The following is a 23,077-nucleotide window of genomic DNA, read 5'->3' as shown; positions in this document are numbered from 1 at the left end:
GATGTTTTTGCAAGACCTCAACACAGTCTGCTTCTTGGCTGAGGGAGGTGGCTCAAGTCTGTCATCTATCATAGACTTCATATTCCTTTTCCTCCTCTCCTTGCTCTTCCTTCTCCTCCTCCCCCCTTTTTGGTCCCAGACTAGGACTTGAACTAGGGACCTGACACTTTCACTCATTGGCTAGCGTTCTATCCACTGAGCCACAAGCTTTATTTTAAAAAAATAAAAGGATTTAGTGAACTCTTACTCTGCTTCGCGACCATTCTAGGCACTCTTGCCTGTGGAGAATCTTAGATCATCTACTTACTGACGTTATCTACATTTCTATTTTGCTAACGAGAAGCAGATGTAGGAGAGCGAAATGGGCTGTCCAGGTTTGTGGAACAAGCAATCAAGGACGCCCGCGGATCCTAGCTGGCTTTCTTTGCTTTGCTAATCATCTCCGCCTTTCCGCAGGGGAGCTAGACGCCTTTAGCAGGACGTGCTTTGCTTCTCTAGTTTTCCTCCCGCAGCTGCCTGGTACCTTCCTAACAGTGCCGGGGACGAGGCGGGAGGGAGCCCGCGCCTCCACCGCCCAGCCCCACCAGCTGCGCAGCCCTGGACCCCGGGAACACATGGCTTGAGAGTGTGGCTGGGCTGCAGCAGACACAGGCAAGCGCTGGTCTGGTCTGAGACGCCCTGGGAGAAGGCGAAAGTAGCTTGAGCCAGGAGAGGGACAGAACCTGTTGCTAAAGTTCTGTTTGGTGGTTTCTGGTTCCAGCCTGTCCAGAGATCTTTCCCTTGGCCAAGATCAGGTAAGGATACTGGTCGGGCAGGTGGGCGTGGGGTTGGGTGTGAGACCCTTCTGCTTGTCCCCATCCCCCTTGCTGGCTTTCATGATGCCCTTTCGTGATCCACTGAGGCTGTTCGCCTTGGAATTTGCCAGTGTTTCCTCTTTTGGCCTTTTCAGCTCCCTTTCTAATTCCACTGGCACTAGGTGGAGTCACCTCATCCCCAGAGTGGGGATCTGGTTCTGGGGGCTTCCCCGCACCCTGGCTGTGAGCCCCCTAGGATCCCAGGCTCCCAGGTTTGGGGGCGAGGTCCTGAAGTCCCCCCACGTTCTCTCTAGAGCTATATTGTTGTAACTTTTGTTGAGCCTCCTTGGAGAAGGTGTTCATTGGGGAAAGTTTTCTAAGCTGTTCATTTCCTGCATTTGTGATGATTCCAAACAGAGATTAGTGTGTATCAGAGACTTCCCTTTGTGTGTTTCCTTTTGCCAGGAAAGAGAAAATATGGTTTCTTGTCTGGGTGCATGGATACCACCGAGCTCCCAGTGAAGGCACTGGGCGAGGTCTCAGCGTTCTCTAAGCATGACAGATTTCTTTTCAGTTCTAGTACATACTCCTCTTTCAAATTACCAGGCTTTTCCCAAAAGGGCAGCTTTTGGTCAGATATGGGGACTGGTGTTGAAGAAGAGGAAATTGATCTCCACTCTGACACATTATTATTTTATTATTATTATTATTATTATGAAAGACGAAACTCCAAACTAAGAAATAAAAAATAATACTTTATTCCCATCAACGTTGTTGTATCTATTTCAAAGATTTAAAAGATCTTTACTGTAAAATGAACTATGAGGTGATTTATTTTTCATCAATTCATTCAAACTTGTTTGAATTATTCAAACTTGTTTCAATTATAATCCAGATCATTAATGAGAAGAAAGGGTGAATAAGACAATGGTCTATGAATTAAGGACCTAGTTCTGTTTCAGCTGGAATCCAAATTAAAACAAAATACTTGCAGTAAAGCTAAATGATACCTTAGGATGTGGTTGAAATTTGAAAATTGATATGAAATGCTCATGGAGAGTACCAGTTACCAACAAAGTTGAGTGGCAATTGTACACAAAGTTTACTTCCCATTTATTAAAAACTGCTATAGGCTGATTCATTAAATAGCAACACTATTCACTACATTATCTTTAAAGGTACATGTTAGTAACAAAGACTGGTATTATAGCAAGCAATCTAAAATAGATTATCATTATTTCCTGATAACAACATAAAACATGAGGTTGCATTATATATGTATGTGTGTATATTCTATGATTTTGCTGATACTTATCTATCAGATTTATAGATTTCAATATCATTCCATCAGCCACTTTTCCTTGATGGATATAGACAACTTCAGGAGTATTTGAGGCTTATATTAAGTTGTTTCATCTATGTATCTGTTTATTGTATCTGGCATGTTTGATATATTTTATTATTTTATCTCATAGGTATTTATCATACTATTTAGCAATATTCCTTTTTATTCATGTCAAAGGCTATAGAATGGATAGGTTTAAATTCTTTGTTATCCTGTGAATGGTTTGTCCTTGAAAAATTAATTCATTTGTTATAGATTATTGTTCTTGATTATGTGTGGTGTGTATATAAGCTTAATATATTTAAAAGTCACAGCTCTGTAAAATACCACTCTCTTTTAATGGAGATAAGATCGATTTTAACTAAATGCTATCATGTGTATTCCGAAATGTTAAATGTAATCTCATATTTTATAACACCTCTATACTGCATGTTAATAATCTTAACATGTATTTTGGGAGACTCCCAAAATACATGAATTTATTCCTACCATTAACCTGATGTTAACCATCGATTTTTCTTTCTCTTTGGTTTTAAGTTCTAGTTTTGTCAAATGAACTGGCTCTAAAGTGAGTTTTCCAATTACCTAGAAGCTGAACATCAAAGATCTGAAGAGTCTCTCACCTAAAAAGCAGTTGAAAATGTACTGGCCCTGCAGTGAGTTGCACTGCCCACTGCAGCAATAGCTCTTCAGGATGGCTCTCCAGTGATTCATAGACATTAGAGAATTTTGTAGGGATCAAATGCTTTTCCCAGTCAAGCCTCCAACTGGTTTTTCTACCTCGGGCAAATTACTTAACTAAGCTGGCTTGAAAGTAAAAAGGTGAATTAAATTGTTATTTCTAAAATCTCTTCATTCTCCTAGGTCTTCCATTTCTATGGTAGAAAAGCAGAGAATCTGGAATGTAAAGGCTGGTATGTCCTTTCTGTGTCACTGGAGAGCCATTGCCCTTAGGCGAGGTTCTGAAATTCTGTACCATCAGCGTCTCCTTTATGATATGGCCTATGGGAAGCATGGATAGGATGAGCTATTGGCTGTGCCTGGTATAGTATCTGGCACAGGTGAGATGCACTGGAGCGTTTTTTGAGATGCCCATCTTTGACATATTTAATTAGAATTCTGGCTGTGGCAGGGGAGACAATAAGCTGATTACAGAATCCCTCTGGCAATCTGTGGGTAGCCAATTACCAGGCCACTTCATATACTATGCCACAGGATCCAGGCAAAAAGAAGATCAAAGCCTGTTTTGGAATGCTGTGTTTGTTATCTCACCCAGCCTTGACCACCTCCTCCTGAAATGAAAGTAGTTAGGGAAACGCAAAAAAGCAAATGTGTTTCAATGACAGATAAGACTGAGAAAACTCATCCTATTCTACTTCCCATGTCACTCTAGGTGCAGCTTTGGTTACTGATAAGAAACCAGACAGGTTATATAATAACCATGAGACTAACAGCACAATTGAATCATACCACACCAGCAACTTAAAAAAAAAGAAAGAAGGAAGGCTAACTTGAGAACTATCAAATAGTGGGTTCTCCATAACTGCACATATGAAAATCTGGAAGTTTCCAAATATTATGATTGTCATTTCTTATTTTCTCCTTGAGTTATATAGAAAGGGTCTCAACCAGGTGTGTGCATGGAGTCTGGGCTTCACTGTGGCAGCAGAAGACTAAAGCACGTTCCATCAGAATCCAGGACTCTTTCTAGTCATTCACGGAAGTCTCCTTTGGCTCATGCTTTCAGAACTCCAGAGGATCTAGGAAGCATATAAAATGTTACCACTCTGCCTGCTCTCTCCTAAAATTTAGGAAACACCATAGTTTGAGAAACTATGGTTTAACATTGTATATGCCATCTCACTTAATCCCTGTGACCTTAGAAACTACACACACACACACACACACACACACACACACACACACACACACTCCTTATTTGCATGATAAACTAAGGTTTAGGAATAATTTTTTCCCAAAGTAAACTCACCAGTTTAGGAAATCAGGCTAATCCTTTATGTCTTCCAGCCTACATGCTTAAATTCTACACTGCAGAGTTAGAGAAGCTCACAAGCAATGTAGGTGCCTTTGCAATTAATGCTATATACCCAGGAAAAAAATACAGCTATCTTAAAGTAAGTTCTAGAAGCAGAAGTAAGGACATTAAAGTCCACTATAAAGCCTTTTCAAAAGCCTACAGCTCAGTCTCACAAGGAAGATAGTGGGCTGGAAGTCAGTCTGGGTATGTTTTCACAGTGAAAAAATAATTAGTCCCCATCCACATTGTTTTGCAGACATTGTCTCTGGGTCTTCAATGTTTTCTGATGTTGATATTTTGTAGGAGATCACAGAATTGTACTGGACGTGTAGCGCATGTCCAGATTAAACTAATACAAAACTTAATCACAATAACTGGATTTGGTTCATGGTAGATAGTCCTGTAGTTAATTCCATCCAATTGACTAGTTGATTGTCAGACTGCAATTAAGTTTCCTTTTTTTGTCTGTGTGTAGCTCACTTGTTTTCCTGTAAATGAAGTCTGAGGATGATGATGATGATGATGATGGGAATTCTCTGCACCTGCTGTGATTCTGAGAGTTTTCTGACTCAGAAACCAATTTCATTTTGCTCAAACATAACTTTATTAAACTCAACCAGTCTAGGGAATTTTTCTTTAAAACTCTAGGAAGAAGAGTACTTAGAGAAACATTTCTTCAACGTAGCCCCAGCAGAATCCAGTTAAATTGAATCATTATCTATGTTCAAATTTTTATTTCCTCACAACCTGAAAGTCAATGAGGAAAAATTTGAAGGCTCGAGCTTGGTTATGACCTTGTGATTCTTCTATCCTAGTGGAATTAGAGAGGAGTCTGTTACTTACATAGACTAACACTGCTTTCAGGAGGCTGGCTCATCTCCTCGCCAAACGGACATTTAAACAGGTGGCACTTGGACTTGGGATTTCTTAGACGCTCACTGCTTTTCCTTAAAGAAGGAGATATCGCTTGAAATCTGCATATTGCTCATTTAAAGTGTCAGTATTTTCCTTTCCCTTTTACTTCCTGTCCCTGAATTCCTGGCATAGGAAAAGCCTTAATGTAGGCTCACTCTAAGAGTGTGGCTTCTACTCCTGGTCAGAAGTGTGTGTTGCATTTATAGTAAGTTACTCTTGGCATCACCTTTTGGGCCTTTTCATTTTTTGTAAGCACTGGGATCTGAACTAAGGACCTTTTCTGTATTTTCTATTGTTTAAATTTTAAAAACTAATTTTGTAATTATTTGGCCACTGAAGGTTATGGTATATCCTCTGAACCATACTATAACTTACATTTTTTGGATCATTTTTGCCATTTAACATTTATTTCTGCTAATACTGAAGAATTTGGCTAAATTCAAATTTAAACCATCCATCCAGGCATTTGTTACAGTATACATACAAATAATAAGAAATATAGTGCAATCATTTCTCTGTAACTTTGTGTTCTACATTCCTAATTCAACCAAATACAAATAAAAAATATTCAGAAAAACAATTACATCAGTACTTTTACATTATTACCTAAGCAAAAAACATTAAGGCACTTTTCTCTATCATATTATCTTTTAGAAAAATCAGTCTTACGACAACTAAGCCAATTTTTAATTTTTAATTTCAATACATTATCATTTCACATAAGAATTAAACCTTAAATGTCAAAAATAAAGTAGAAAAAATATGAAACTCAAGAAAATTAAAAATAAAGTCATTTAATATATTATTTAAATTGTTTTCAAAAGATAAAGTAGAAAAATGTGAAACTCAAGAACTAAAAAGTCAGTATATTATATATTATTAAGACTTTTCCTTATTTTAATTGCTAAATATATTTGTAGGTGCAGTTGTTTTACATGTGCTCTCAAAATTTCCTTAAGGTCAATATCTGTTAGTTACACTGGCAGTTTGTAGTCATCTATTTCAGAAATATTGTTAACAGCAAATAATGCTTTTTGTGTGCCAGGCCTAGGTCTTGAACTCAGGACCTAGGAGCTGTCCTTCAGCATTTTTTGCTTGGGGCTAGTGCTCTACCATTTGAGCCACAGCTGTACTTCCAGCTGTTTTGGGTGGTTAATTAGCGAAAAGAGATTCCAGGGCTTTCCTGCCTGGGCTGCCTCCAAATTTAATCCTCAGATCTCAGCCTCCTAAGTAGGAAAGATTACAGGCATAAGCTACCCATGTTAGCTACGTATGCCTTTGGAACAAGTGCATTTAATAAATAAGTAGCTTTTGTTCCTAAAAAATGAAAAGTCAAATATGGAAAAATTTTATAATATAGTAAGAGGATTAATGAGTTTAATAATGATATCATAAAACTTACTAAGAAAAACACTAAGATCTCCTATATTCACAAAAGAAAACTATGGTAAAGATTGTCATTTCACCAATTCGTAATTACTTAGATAAAAAAAATGTAAACTGGTGATTTAAAAGAAACAAACTAGTGATAACATGGCTGAAAGTGAGCACTTGAACGTTTCTGGAGTGAAATTGTAAAGATTTCAAAATAACTTAATATCCATAAACTGTAAAATTTAAAGATAGCATTGTTAGGAAATATTCCTACCTATAGTTTTCATTTAGATGATTACATTTATGTCATTGCTAGCACATGAAAAAATTGTGGAAAATTTAAAAGTATAAACAGTGATGTTTGGTCATGTTTCTATAGATTTAAAATCTGTTACTTCTAGGATACTATCCGAGTTCTTATTCTTATTGTTCTTATTGTGGACCAAATCATGCTGTGTCACAGCTTTCATTGTACTACACTAGTTCTTCATCTTAAGGCTGTAGCCATTGGGAACTTCTTCCAGGCTCTCTTTCCTCCAGATTATTTTGCTATGTGCTGATTCCTGTAGCCCACACACTCACCTCCTCCCCACCTCCCTAACTGCAGTTCTTCCTTCCTGTTTGACTTTCTCCCAGAAGGCTTACCCTGTCAAGGGTAGATCACCTTGGTGTACTTAGCCCTACTGCCCAGATTCTCCAGTCATTTAATTCATACCTACATGTTGAATGTTTGCTAGTCCTTTACCCAGGGTTGTTAGCCTGTTGTAAGCAGCAAGCTTAAATTCACAACAGATGCTGAATCAGTGAATAAATAAAAATATTGGAGATACATGCTATGTTAATAATGGTTAATTTTTTTACAAGATTTTACGATTGGTAGTTATTAATAGTTCGTCCACTTCAATTTGGAACTATTTTGAGATAGATGCATTTTGTAAGGCAAAAAGTCACCATATTAGTTTTATTACTAATGAAACTATTATTTGAAAATGGGGCTAGGGGTTGTGGGCAAGGGTATTTGCTATAAAGTCTCTATACTAGACAGATTTCTTGTTTAAACCTTTAAATTCAGGTGAAAGCTCAGTTTCGAGTTTTTCTTTTCCTGCTATTTCCTTCTTTCCTTGATTCTTTCTTTCTTTCTTTCTTTCTTTCTTTCTTTCTTTCTTTCTTTCTTTCTTTCTTTCTTTCTTTCTTTCTTTCCTTTTTTCCTTCTGTTCTTTCTTTATCTTCTTTCCTTTCCCCCTCCCTTTCCTTCCTTATTTCCTTCCTTCCTTATTTCCTTCCTTCCTTCTTTCCTTCCTTCCTTCCTTCCTTCCTTCCTTTCTCTCTCCCTCTTTCTTTCTTTCTCTCTTTTTTATTTCACCCATTTGTTTTATTTATTTTTGTAGCAAGCTGTTTTTTTTAATTTTTTTTTTTATTGTCAAGGTGATGTACAGAAGGGTTACAGTTACATCAATAAGGTAATAAGTACATTTCTTGTCAAACTTGTTACCCCTTCCCTCATTTTTCTCCTCCTTTCCCTCCCTCCCACATCCCCCTCCCAAGCTGTATAGATCATTTTCAACATAGTGTCTTGTGTATATCGACGTTGCGTTGGTTCCCCCATTGTCCTTTGTCTCACCATTCTGTTGTTCCCCTTCCCTTCCCTAATTCAAATAAATATATATATAACACCAGGGTACCAAAATCAAATACAGTGACAACAAAGGACATACCATAGGGGGTATATCACATAGCATTTCACTCATGTTGTTAGGACTTGTTGATAGAGGAATAGCACATCCTAGGTGACTCATTTGGGAAAGACCTCTTGGGAGAGGCCACTAATGCTTTTGTAACTTTAGGTTTGTCAAATATATTGTTTTTTGCCTTTCTACATTTTAAATATCTGTGCTATTATTACTCAAGAGAGGATGTTATAGGGAGGATACATTTCTTTTTCTTTTTCTTATTTTGCTGGTCCTATGGCTTTAACTCTGGGCCTGGGCACTGTTCCTGGGGTTCTTTTGCTCAAGGCTAGTTCTCTGCCACATGAGCTACATTGCCATTTCTAGGTTTTTGAGTAGTTTATTGCAGATGAGCGTCTCACAAACTTTTCTGTCTAGGCTGGATTCAAACTTAGATATTCAGATCTCAGCCTCCTGAGTGGCTAGGATGACAGGTGTGAGCCAGCACAACTATGTTTATCACATCTTTCTTTTCTTGTGCCAGTTCTGGGGCTTGAATTTTCATTTGGCTTTTTTCACTCAAGGATACCACTTGAACCACAGCTCCACTTCCAACTTTTTGGTAACTAATTGGAAATAGGAGTCTCTCAAATTTGTGTTCCAAGAATGGCTTAGAACAATTATCCTCAGATCTCAGCCCCCTGAGTAGCTAGAATTAGAGGTGTCAGCCTCTGGCACCTCACTCTCTATCATTTTAAACAATAAGAGAGATATGCATTTTACAATCAGGAAGATCCAACAGGTAACAATGAAAAATTTCATAGATGTTCAAACTCTGTTTCTTCTCCCAACCTCCCTGATTCTTACAGGCATGAGTAAAGAACCGGGCCGTTTACCCAAAGCTCTCTCCATGTGAAAACAACAGTAGCTCTCCAGCAGGTGCTAATTGGAGCTTTTAATTTTTTTTGGTTTTATCTTCTACACTTTCTAAAGTTGTGTGCTATTTTTAATCAGAAAAAGAATCTTCATACGTAAGTGGCAAGTTTAATGTTTCTCAACTGCTTCTGTTCTCATAAGTGTTAATGGATTCAACTTGGGATCCACTTTGTCCTTGTAAACCAAAAGATTTCATGCATGGGAAAGAATTACCTGGTGGGGATTGCTTTTAAGGCCTTAAAAAGTGTGAAAGAAAAAAAAAATCATAGAAAACCATTTGCCACCACATTGGGACTCCTGTGTGAGAAAGCTGTACTTCAAATGTAGTACTTCAAATGTAGTACATTTGATGTCAGGTGATGAGAGTGGAACTGTAACAGCCAGTATCTTTCCCTTCTTCGTGTACTAGAGCCCACTGCTGACTGTACAGTGGTTTGTAGTCTATGTGACAGGTGTGTAACATCTCAACAGCCAGTGAGCGCTTGGGACTGAACAACTTTGGGGACATTTATGCCTCCTGGGACAGCACACGGGCAACCTGTTGTGAGTCCCCTACATGGAAGACAAATGGGGAACCAAGGGGTCCGGGCACTCTGCCTTTGGGTCTTGGTTCTTTCCGTCCCTGCCCAGCAGTTTGTCACCTTACGAAAGGGAATGGTTTGTGGGATTTTGCCTGAGCTCTGACCTGTGCTCAGAGCTCTGACAGCAGCAAGCCCTAACAGCCAGGCAGCAGCTGCTGAAACCTGAACACTGTGCTAGCGGAGGGCTCGGGTGATAACCTAACTGTTCTCCACTGACCAGAGGCCTTCACTGCTTCCTGAGCTCCTGCTGGGGGCTCTCTGCTCGCCTGAGTCAACACCTCTCTCTTTACTACACCTGTGGTAGCTATCTGACAACCAAAGTCTGAAGACTGTCAACAGGTGGCCCAACACTCCTTGAGCTGTAATTCTTTGTTATTTTGTTTTGTTTGTATTTTTAAACCCCTGGTAGCTCAGTCTCAACAACCTGCCTAGCTGTGGATTCCTGAAGCCCCATAATGGCTGAGCTCAAACTGTAATCGCCTGTAATCTGAACTTCAGAGCTTTGTAGCCCTTTGCTTTGCTGCTGGAATGGGCTTCAGACAATGAAATTGTTGTTGACACGTAAGAGTAGGACTGCCAACCATGTCATTGCCACTAGCTTCTTAGCTGGCCACCAGCTTTTGTGTGGCCATGTCGGAAAGACACCCTGAGATACAGTTGTCCCTTTTTTTCAATACTCCCAGGAACCTGATCCAAGGAGGCCCTGTTCCAAGATGGTGCCTAGTCACAAGTCTCTGAAGACATGGAGAATGAGAGGTGGTCTTGTCTGATGCTGGCCTGTCATGGTGGGAAGGTCATTCTGGAGGAGTGGGTTTGTCCCTCAGCAAGGCCTGTTAGTCTGTTACAGTGTGCACCTGGCCTACCTTGTGGTAGAGGCTTCAGCCCCCTCCCCGACTCAAGCCAGTGTTGCTGTGTAAACTGGTTCCTGATTTATTCTGTGGGTCTTCTGTTTTATGCACTTTTTCGTCTGTCCTATTCCTGTGTTGTGGTTCTCAGTGCTCTTCTCTCTGTTGCTCTTCCAAAGGTAGTCTCTCCTTATTACCTTGACTCTCCTTCAGAACCCAAATCATGAAGAGAAATTTTTAAAATAGATTCTATCTAGATAGCCTACTTATTACTTATGATCATTGTTCTGTCTCCTGGCAAGTCCTTCCTCTTTCGCTTTCTCCTGAGCCCTACGATTCTCCACAGCAGTGTTCAAGCCCATGTCATCCTCTCTTCCTCATATGATCTTGAATGGTGTTAATGTCTGAAGAAATTTGTGTCCAGGGCTTGTGATAGATTGTTATGCGCCCTTAAAGTTTAGAAGATGATGGCTAGGTTGCTTACAGGAGAAGTTCCTTACAGTGGGATCTGTGTTTCTGTTTCTCATTGTGTAATTTTAGGACAGTAAGAATTATCATAGACAGCGGATACACTGGCAATATGACTCAAGGTGTCAATAGGTATGATTTGGATAGAATGCAGTTGCCATATTTAAGCTAGGGAGAGTGCTATGGGGAACTGTTCAGAACTTGTCTATGATCAGGCTACCCTAATAGAAAGGTCTTAGTAATTTGTGAGTCATTACTGGTGGTCTGTTCTGCAAGGTAGAGTCCTGGGGTAGAGCTACGCAGCTTCAGAAGCTTATCAACTGCCTTTTCTGTCTTCTGTAAATTTCAAGACAACTTATACATGTATAGTCACAAAGTTCACCAATTTGCTTAAATTTTTTAAATATCATTTCTTTCTCCAACAGCTATTATTCTTGGCAGGTAGTCATACACTTTGACACGATAAAGTGTACTGATTTATTTTCCTCTTAACCAGAAGAGGACTCCTCTCTATCTCTGACAGTGGAAAAAGGTCAGCCTAATGTAGAAATGCTATCATTTCAAACATATTTTTCAACTAAAACAAAATCAGTTTTTTTTTGCAAAGACAGTCTTCTGATGAATAATGAATATACAACCACATGACAATATTTATATCCACACAGAAGGAAAACAAAATGTATTTTTAATTTTCAGAAAAGAACTATGGGATTAGTCTTATGCCATAACTGATTTAAATGTTTCCCTATATTTTGAGCTTCACATTATATAAATAAAGTCTTACTTTAAAAAATTAGAATAAGACAGTCTTTCTTAGGCTGAACTATTTCCTCTCCTTTGCTTAAATGAGGCACAAAGGACAGAAGATAGAGAACAATATTCAGGGGTAACAAGATGATAACTGTTAGGAATTTCCACAGTTAACCAGCATGTAAATAACAAAATATTTTCCTTCAGTCTTTGTGATGGAGGATCATATTTCGAAGGACTGGACATATTCCAAAGGACTTTTATGTTTTAGTTGATAAGTTGCAGAGAAGACACCAAGTGCTAAAGTATGATACATAGCCTGGCACCAATGGCTCACGCCTGTAATCCTAGCTACTCAGGAGGATGAGATCTGAGGATTATGGTTCAAACCCAGCCCACACAGGAAAATCTGTGAGAATCTTATCTCTAATTAATCACCAAAACCCAGAAGTGGAGCTATGGCTCAAAGTGGTAGAGTACTAGCCTTAAGGGGGAAAAAACAACACTAAATGGCAAAAAAAAATTAATACAACTTCTTTTCACATCACATTCATACTTCTTTTTCTTTGTCATCTCAATGAAAATATCACAATGAAATATAATACATGGGTCTAAAGAATTATGGGTCTAGGATTATGTGGGTTGTATAGGGTTTTTTTTACGAATTGAAAGGAATTACAGGCCTATTAGATTGTCTGTTACTGTCTTCTAGGAAAGAACAACACAAAAGACACTGCAAACTAATGTAGAACTCCATTTTTCATTTTCCTGCTCATATTCCTGTGATCATGACAGATGGCTTTTGTTAGTAACAGAAAAAATTACATATAAATATTGTTTTAACATGGTTTTTCTTCAGCTCAACTTTTGTAGGTTATCTTAAGATGTAAATACACACACACACACACACACACACACACACACACACACACACACACACACACACACAGCTGAGCACTGTGGCTCATGCCTGTAATCCTAGCTACTCAAGCAGCCTGTGCAGGAAAATCTGTGAGACTTTTATTTCCAATTAACCACCAAAAAGCTAGAAGTGGAACTAAGGCTCATGTGGTAGATTGCTAGCCTTGAGTACAAAATCTCAAGGAGAGCACCCAGGTTTTGAGACACATACATGTGCAAATACACATACACATACACATGCACACCTACGTATACATATACATATGTATACATACATATAGGATACCAAAAATATATCTTGAAATGATATTAAATAGAGATTCTACAAGCACTGATTTTAATGGTATTGGAACATTTTAATTTACCCATTTCTTTTAGTCGTGGTTTTAAAAGTTGGTCATGTTAAAGTATCTACTAAAATAGATGTAGATATTTTCCCAGAATTTTTTATGGATAATGCCCAGAAATATTATAAGTTTCTGTAAATGCAATTTTGGAAGCTAGAACTATCTAAGTTATTTCGGCAAATATTCAAACTTTTGTATGAATTACATGGTCTGCAATTTAGTATGCTGTGATAACTGAATGATGAACATAAAAGGCACACCATTATTTTGAGATAAATTACCTAATATAAAATCTTAAATTATAGAGGCAGTAAGGCAATAGGTTTGAGCCATAAAGTTATCAGCCCTTCAGTTAGAAATGTCAAAATCATTCTATTTGAGTAATGATAGATCTGACCTAAATGATTAGATTAGGTGCTTACACAATCTTCAGAAGGAGTGGAGGAATGATGACAGAAGAAACTATCGCCAAGTCTCAGATTTCTTGAAATAAGTTAGAGAATCATAAGTTGCAGGACAGGTGAGCAGCCACTGTGATGAAGATTTCAAGACATCTTAAGGCCCTGAGGATGGTGCAATGTCTCATTTCTATGGAAGCCCATGCAACCTCCTGCTGCTGCCAAGGGCAATAACCTTGCTTCAATATCTCTCCCGCCATCCATGCCTCTTCCAAGTGCCAGCTCTTGTCAGTTTCTTACATGCAACAATGGCAAACAATAAACTGCACTGAATAAAATGGAACTGATAAACTAGGAGCAACAATATGGGATAGTCTCTCTCTTTGGCTGCTCAGCCTTTTGACATGACTTTCTGTACATACATAATATCCATTAGCCTTTAACAGCCTTTAACAGGCTAATGAGAATGTCTCTTATGGAAATGAAGATATGGTCATTTGACCAAATTTAGGAAACTTGTGAGACATTGTATCTCCTATTGTTGCCATTCATTCATCTGGAAACTAAGCCACACTCTCCCCTGGAGAAACTAATTAAAGGCCTAACCACTGCTAATAAGAAGAGAGAGAAAGTTATGAAAAACCAGATGGATTCCTACAAGTGTATGCACATAGATATATAACAAACATGTATTGTCTACAAAAAGCAAGAAGAAAATACTTATAGTTAATAGAGCCAGCCTTCTCTCTGTACCTGGTCATTAATCAAGTGTTCATACTTCATTCACAATTATTCAATGCCAACTGCTCTCCATAGAAATGTTTGCTCTTTTTGTTTATATGGCATATTTTTTTCCTAGATTGATTTTCCCAAATCCTCATTGGTTGGGGTTCCATAACTTCCATGCAGTTTTACTAATGCCCTGGTATAAGTAGTAAGATCCTTCCTTATTTCCACACATACCCTCCTGATATGTGTAATAAACCTATTACCCTTTTGAAAACTAGCAAATCAACTGAACAGAATCTCCTTTCTTGTTGGCCTAATGACATTATAATCCCAAGAATGTTAACTACCCCTGAACTAGAGCACTTTTTATGTCCCTGCTAGTGGAACCAAAATGTTAAACTATTAAAAACTAAAAGACAAGAGCTAGAATTTAAAAAAAAAAAACATGTAGCAATTGATGCCTGGCATCAATGATTCAAACCTGTAGTCTTAGCTACTCAGGAAGCTGAGATCTGAGGATCACAAGTTAAAGCCAGACCACACTGGAAAGTCCATAAGAATCTATCTCCATTAGACACACACACACACACACACACACACACACACACACACACATACACACACGGGAAGTAGATCCCTGTGACTCAAAAGGAGAGTGCTAGCCATGAGCAAAACGCTCGGGGACTGTGCCTAGACCTTGAATTCAAGCCCCAGGACTGGAACATACACACAAAAATAAGTTTAGAAATTGATCAGTTGTGTTATTATGAGTACAAGAGATTGGAGCAATTACTACTTTTACCCTCAAGTATCTAGGAATGTTACAAAGAGTAAATTCTAATACCTACTATTGGAAAAGGAGAATTTATTGATTGTGTGTGTGTGTGTGTGTGTGTGTGTGTGTGTGTGTGTGTGTGTGTGTGTGTGTGTGTGTGCCTTCACTTTCCTTAAATTTTGGCTCAGTTTAGTTTGGGACCCTCTTCATTTTTTTAACTTTCATTTTATTATTTAAGTAGTTTTATAAAGAGGTTTCAGTTTAACATGTTTACTTTTATGGGCAATGTATCTTGATCAGTGTCAGTCCTTCTTATTTATCCCATTCTCTATCTCTTTAAGTTTCCTAGTTTATTGATTGTGTTTTGTGAGTGACTGAATCAGTGCCACTGGCAAAAGTCAAGTTTGTTTCCATTTTGACTCATTGTCTCATTTATCAAACCCCATTCCTTAGCTTCTGTTTTATCTTCCTCAACATATTAAGATTTATATGGCTCTAAGTCTAATTGTGATATGGAGGATGGAAGTCACAAGGGATTGCTTCCATTAGGCAGCCCACTTTAGATGCCTTATGAGTAGCCTCATTCCCTTTGGTAATGTAAGTTTCTAAATTTTGGAGGCCAGGAAATATGTAAGCACTGCGTGCTTGAGCTTAGGCATCGCTTGTATTAGGGATTTGATTTTACAGACATATTCTATTCTTTTACCTGGAAAAGCTCATTTTCTTAATATATGGATACATGAGCACATGCCAGAATGAAGGAACATTTTGTGTCTGTGTATATACCTACTGTTTTTTATTCTTGAGGTATACTATTTTATTTAAGACAAAAGTTGATCTAACTGCAAATTCCATGTCTGTTGATAGACTTTTTTAACCAAACAGAGTAAAGGAGTTTTTAAGTCCTATGGAAAAACTGTCCAACAATATTGTATAATAAATATAAGGATCTTTCCATTTAAATGAGATGTTTTTCATTAAAGGAATACAAGAAAAGACATCCTTTATACTCAATGCCACAAACCATTCATAGTTCCTGGCACAGTAGTTTGAAGGCTGGATGGATTAGGTACTGCCAGGTGGAATTACCCAGCATATTTGTCATATCACTCTAGTAATTCTTCAATTGCTTGAAAGTTTCTAATTCAATATTTTCAACAAATAATGCTGAAACAACAGGATGTATATGTAAAAAAATCTTAACACTCCTCAGCACCACATATATAGTAAAAGTCAGAAGTGACACTGGCCCAGGCCCAGAGTTCAGGCCCCACCACTGGACCCAACCCATCCCCCCCCCAAAAAAAATCTTAACACATGTCATAGTTGGTATAAAAATTCACAACTTGGATCTTATGAAAAGAAATAACTTCTACCCTTTAAAAAATCAGTTTTGAAAGAAAAGAGAAACCACAAATTAGATTATTTTCAAAGTACATATCTGATAAGTGACTTGTATTCAGAATATTGTTCAAAACTCAATATTGAATTTCAGAAAAAAACAATGGGAAATGATTTAGTCAAACATTTTCCTGAAGACATACAAATGTCAAGGAAGTATATGTGAAAAGAGGAAGGGTAAGTAAATACAGTCATAATAATCAATGTACATAGATGAAAATAGAACCAGGTAATGGAAGGGAATGAGTGCGGATTATAATGGAAGAGGTAACCTGGATCTAGATGCATTGTACCCATAAACCAGCAGGTTGAAATCCCTTTGGACAACTACTTAATTAAAACAAATTAAAAGAAGTTAAAAAAATAAGCCAGGAACCTTAAGAGGTTAATTGGGGTTGAGAAAGATGGAGAATAGTATAAGGGGTGACATTGATTAAGATGCATTGTGCTCATAAATTAACATGTTGAACGGAAACCTTTTTGTCCAACTGCGTAAAAAATAATAACAAATAAAAAATTTTAAATACCACCATTATTCATTAAGGGATTTCCAATGAACACTACAATGATATACTACTTAAAAGCTATTAAAATGAGGGCAAAATTTGTATAAAGCTAAGGCTAAGTGCTGACAAAAATCTGAAGCGACTAACACTTTTATGTACTGTGGATGTGTATACACATAGTGTGTTCCCTTTGGACAGTAATTGCTTCTTAGAGTGATGTATACACTTATCACATGGTAAGTAACCCCACGTGTAGGGGTTTATCCAAGTAAAATAATAACATCAGGGAATAGAGCTTTATTTGTTATTGCAACAACAGCTTAGGACATATCCTGCACCCTTGTCATTTTTAATCTGGTGCTCAAAAGCAAGAGGGAAAAAAATAAGGTCTTTCTGTCCTTACAAGGGGCAACAAAACCAGTTTTCCTACTTCCCTTCTGAGGGAATCTACTGGATAATATAATGGAAGGGGTGTGTACTCTAGCTATGTGACACACTAATCCGTTTTGGAACCAAGTTAAGTCTATTATTTCCAGATTTCACAACCTATAAGTGTCTTCCAAGTTCAGGGATTCATTTATTCTGAAATAAAAAAACACCTAGGAGAGTAACACTAAAGTCTTTCTGGGTTATTTATTTACTTCTGGAGCTAATCTAGTAGCTTGAAATAGGATACAACCATTTGGATCTTGGATTAATTATAGAAGGTATGATTAGTCAGCACAGAAACAAAAAATTGCAGAAGTAATAAAAAATGTTTCCAGGAAAAGTAAAAATAAGCAATCTCTATCTTATATAGTTTGATATTTTAGGAAGTTGGGTCTTTATTACAGGAATCTTGAGCAACCCAGGTTATTTTCCTATAATCACATTATGCTAAAATGAACACCTTGAAGTCTTTAAGCTTAAGAGTGTGAACAATAAAATGACTGGATCAGAAATGACCCAGGCATTTTCTTAAAACCATTAGATTATCACTAAATTACTTTTATCTCAATGCTAAATTACTAAATTACTTTTATCTCAATGGTTGCAATTCATTTTTTCAGAAAATGTTCTAGGGCTGGGAAGGTGGCTCAGTGGTAGAGTGCTTGCCTTGCATGCATGAGGCCCTGGGTTCGATTCCTCAGCACCACATAAGCAAAAAGAAAAAAAGCCAGAAGTGGTGCTGTGGCTCAAGTGGTAGAGCGCTAGCCTTGAGCTGAAGAGCTGAGGTACAGTGCCCAGGCCCAGATTTCAGGCCTCACGACCGGACCCCAAAAAAAAAAAAGAAAAAAGAAAATGTTCTATATTGGTGACCCACTCCTTCCACCAGCTGTCAGTTGGTTTCAGCAACAGCTGCAGTTCCTATACATAATGGCAGCTTCCCATCTCAAAGGCAGCCAGCTCTCAGCTTTTCTGCTTCATGAGGAAGTAGCAGCAGATCTAGCAACCTGGAATTCTGCACTCTTAATGCCCTGACCGTGGATGTCTGGAGCCAGTAGATAAATGTCCTGGTAACTCATCATGATTTGGGCACTCTTCCTCAGAGAACTGTCTTTGCCAACAGTGTTTATACACATGATAGCTTGCCTTTATTGGTTTTCCTCCCTTCACTTCCTTCCTCCACCCTGCCCCCTCACTCTTGCTATCAGAATTGCCGTTTAAAGAAACTACCTGTCCCTCACATCCTTGGCTTTTGGCTCTGCTTTAGGCAGAATTTTTAAATAATATGTATTTATTTCTTTATTCAACAGTCATTAAGAAAAATCATGCCATATGAAAAAGTCATTAAGATCTGATAAAATATTGTTTTTGACAGTATAATTAGAAATCTATGGGGTGGAAAAATCACAGCATCAAATGTGAATACTGTTGCCACATTTCACAGCAGTATCACATTTTTCCTTACATATTCACAGCTGACATGATCATTGGATTATCACTCAATGAAATTTGGTAATGACAATTGGCCAAGTTTTATTTCTTATGCCATTGCTAGCTCAAACTGTGAAAATAAATATTCAAGCTATGAAAAAGAAGAAAAAAATCTATAGAAAAAATATTTAGAACTTAGATTCTTGCAATTACATATTTTCCATGTCAAAGATTCATTCATCCATGGCATTTTTCCCATCATAGTTTTTAGATTTCCTTATCTAACATGCCTTACTCTAATTTTTGCTCAATTAAATGTATCCCTTGTCCTTTGTGGAGATCATCATAGCATAACACAGTTTATTTCAGAGTTGTGTTGATACATAATTGCCTGGAAAATAATGCTCCATTACTATATTGTTTTACTACAGAGGACTAATGTCAGGTCCAATTTTTGGGGTTGATGGGGAAATCTAAAATCTTGATATGAGAAGTGCTAATTAATTTTCAAATGCCTCAACAATCTTCTATAGTGACCACCTTCCTATTCTCTGTAGCAATGTGTTTTCAGTCAATTGAAACTTTACAAGGGAATTAATGTCTAACAAAGGACCTTGTTAGTAATTTCTAAACATACAGTATAGACATTTGTACATGTTGTCACAGCAAGACAAAATCTAAGAGGAAACAGTGGAATCTAATGTAAGTTCTTCATGTTTGAGAGACACCTGGAGCTATGTCTGAGTGCCTGATAAATTCTAAAGGTACTCAGGAATGATTTGCAGCTATTAATGTGCCTGCACAAGTTCCATGAGAGCATGCTTTTCATTAAGTAACTATGACTACTAAATGCCCAACACAAAGCAAGTACAACACAGATGTCGTCCTGCTATCCTCCACTCATATTTGAGAGAATTAAAAGTAATTTAAAATATAGTTTATGAACCAGCTCTAAAAGGACAGAAAAGTTTTAACAATACTTTGGCTTTGTATTGTGGTTAGAATTTCTGTTCTTCAAGTCTTTCCTTAGTCTGCTAATTTAGGATGTAGTCTTAGAATGTAGGAATCACAAACAATTCTGTATTTCTGTCTAAGTGCAGGCAATATTTTAAAGCTATTTTTACTGTTTATAGTAATATTCTGTTTAGAGCCTCTTAGCACAGAAGTAACAACCGGATAAGTAGTTAGATTTTAAATAACATGGAAATTCAGATAATAAGAAAAGTATATCTGTTAACTTTCTTACTGATTACAAGGAAGTAAACCTTAGATTTACTTAATTGAACATTTCAAGTATTTAAAATTAGGAGGGGAGGGTGGGTTGCCATTGATGATTTACATTAGTTAGTTCTGTTTAGTGTCCTGAGTATTTGGAAATCACAGTACCTATGTTGTATGCTATTTTCATTAATGGCTCAATTTAAAGACTGATGTTTTATAATAGTATTAGCATTTGTTACTAATGCAGAATAAATAGCAAAATGGTGGTAGAGATTGAATTGGCTATAAACAGTATAAGACAAAACTGGGTTTGATAATGAGTTCCACATCATGTGGGAAGACAAAATATTTATTATAGGTAATGGGATTGTTGATAAACTTAGTAATAACCAAATTGATAGCATTTTTCTAGTCTATAATTTTCCAATAATCATTCAAGAAAAATTGAGAGAGAAAGCGATACAAGGGAGCCTGAGGGGAAAAAAACAGTATTAGAAGAGTGTTAGTCTCTGTCAGAAATATAGAAATATCAGCTGGAGTTGAAAGATCTTTTATGCTAACATTATTTCAGTGCTATATGTTAGTATTTTGATGGGGGGATTTTGCACTAAGGGTACATGTCATCTTAGAAGAGCTAGATTTAACATCTCTGAGTTACAAAGAAAAATCTGAGTTATAGTCCAGCACAGTAGTTTGCTAGAAATACATTTAAGACTCGCTATAGTCACTAAAAGCCTGGTTGCTTAACTTGGGGGTGATATTCCAAATAAACCATGCAGATAGAACTTTGGCTGATTTCTCTCTCTTTCCCCTACAAGTTTAACAACAGTCATTTATGATGGCCTTGCAAGTACAGGAGGGTATATCTGACTAAAATTAATGACCTAGGAGACTCAGAATTTAGTTAGCCATTTGAGTTGCTACCAATGTATTACCAGATGACACTTGAGTGTATAATGTTTATTTCAGCTGCTATGAGTGAAGACCTTGTAAAGATCTGGAATGATTCCGAGAAATGGTTTAAACTTCTGAGCAATAAACTGGAGGAAGTTGAGAATTTCCTTCAGTAAGATGAAGGATAAAAGGGAGTCTGGTTTCTTTGGGGAAGAGAGGGCTAGGACTGATGGCTAAGAGAGAACATTGAAGAGACAAGATAGTAAGAAAACAAGCCATTTCTGTAGGCTGAAATGAAAGGAATTCTACTCTGAGGAAAACATTTCTTCTTGATAGCAATGCTGCTTGAGAGCAACCAGGAGAGCTGGTGGTGTGGTGTGGTTCAAGAGGGAGAGCACCAGCCTACAAATACTAGGCTAGTACTGCCAACAACAACCAAAAAAATCCCATATTACATAAAGGCTTCTCTCAAAAATATTTGTGAGCCAGGCACTGGTGGCTCACGCCTGTAATCCTAACTACTAGGGAGGCTGAGTTCTAAGGATTATGGTTCAAAGCCAGCCTGGGCAGCAAAGTCTGTGAGACTCTTATTTCCAATAAACCACCAGAAACCTGGAAGTGGTACTGTGGCTCAAGTGGTAGAGCGGTAGTTTTGAGCTGAAGAGTTGAGGGACAGTGCCCAGGCCCAGAGTTCAAGCCCCATGACCGACAAAAAAAATGTGTGTGTGTGTGTGTGTGTGTGTGTGTGTGTGTGTGTGTGTGTGTGTGTAAAAAGTGAATGTTTTGTATATACATATTTCATTATTGGCATATTAAGTAAGTAATGGGTTTCATGGCGGCATTTTCATACAGGTCTATAAAATACTTTGATCATATTCACTCCTCTTTCTTCTCTCTTACCCACCCTCTGACCAAAACTCCATTGTGTTTCTATACCACCTGGGTTAATTTCATAATTTGGCTATTGTGAATAGTGCCACAATAAACGTAGGTGTTCAGGTAACTCCATAATAAGATAGCTTTAACTACTATAACTAGAAGTGTTGTTGCTGGATGTTAGTTCTATTTTTAATTTTTTGAAAAATCTCCATACTGGTTATGATAAGTCTAACTTCTATTGCCACCAACAGTGAATAAATGGTTCTTTTCCTGTCCCCACATACTCATCATGCTTTCATTCTTAAAAGATGAGATGGAATATCAATAAGGTTTTGGTTTTTATTTCCCTAATGGCTAAAGATAATATAGAAAAGCTGACCTGCTATCTTTATTCTTTGCATATGTATTTTTTTTTTTGGTTTGAAAAATGGTTGAACTTTGGCAAGTAGTTTTCTCTTTAATATAACTTTTTAAAATTGTTGGAGAAATGTAACAACCTATATTTGCTGAACTTATGATTTTCTAATTGAATACATCACTGAGCATGGAAATGGGAGAGATGTGGATATTAGAAATTTATAGTGTGTGTGGTTAGAAAACTTCTGCTGAATAAATGCCATGAAGTTGATTAATTTTAGGGCTCTTATCATCTTAAATCACCTTGGTGGATAGTATAGGAAGTCTGTGAATTTTCTATTACTCTAGCTTCATATTGACAAAAATAGCTCAATTTTCTTTTATGATAGAATCTAGTGCTAAAATACAATTACATGAAAACAGTCTGAAATGCTAAACTTTACTTTAGATAAAAAAGAAAATACCAATGCTATTTCTATTTACATATTAAATATGAAAGTTTTACTAAAATTCCAAAAAATTTGTTGCAAAACTACATCTTTGTTTCACACATTTTTTTGTATATAAGAAATACTTTTTATTCTTCTTTTATTGTCAAGGTGCTGTACAGAGGGGTTACAGTTACATGAGTACAGTAATAAGTACATTTATTGTCAAACGTGTTACCCTTTCCCTCATTTTTCTCTTACTTTCCATCCCCCCAACCCTCCCCCAGAGTTGTACACATCAATTCCAACATATTGTCTTGTGAATGGTGCTGTTGCATTGGTTCCCCCCTTGTCCTTTGTTTCACCATTCTGTTTTTCCCCTTCCCTTCCCTAATTCAGATAAACATATATACAATACCCAGAGTATCAAAATCAAGTACAATGACTACAGGGGATAAACCATAGGGGGAAGAACATACAAAAGAAACAAGAGGAGGCAACAATACTTGATAAGAAATGTACTCATTACCTTGCTCATGTAACTGTAATCCCTCTGTACAGTATTTTCACAATAAAAAACTTATTTTAAAAAAAGAAACAAGAAATCACATTTAAAACAACAACAACAAAGAAAAGCCTCTTGTGTCCATG

At 37.3% G+C, this 23,077-nt stretch overlaps 1 protein-coding gene across 1 annotated transcript in view; it reads left to right on the top strand.

Annotated features, from left to right (window-relative positions):
• The first annotated feature begins 635 nt into the window (after positions 1–635).
• Positions 636–23,077, top strand: part of Npffr2 (neuropeptide FF receptor 2) — a 45,941-nt gene continuing 23,499 nt past the window's right edge. Inside the window, 1 exon segment of the mRNA XM_070013177.1 lies at positions 636–794. The gene's annotated coding sequence lies outside the window, so the exon portion shown is untranslated.

The sequence above is a fragment of the Dipodomys merriami genome, unplaced genomic scaffold (genome assembly GCF_024711535.1).
Source record: "Dipodomys merriami isolate MVZ:Mamm:240054 unplaced genomic scaffold, mDipMer1.0.p SCAF_9, whole genome shotgun sequence".
NCBI classification, from domain to species: Eukaryota; Metazoa; Chordata; class Mammalia; order Rodentia; family Heteromyidae; genus Dipodomys; species Dipodomys merriami.
This window is presented reverse-complemented; position numbering and strand designations above follow the sequence as displayed.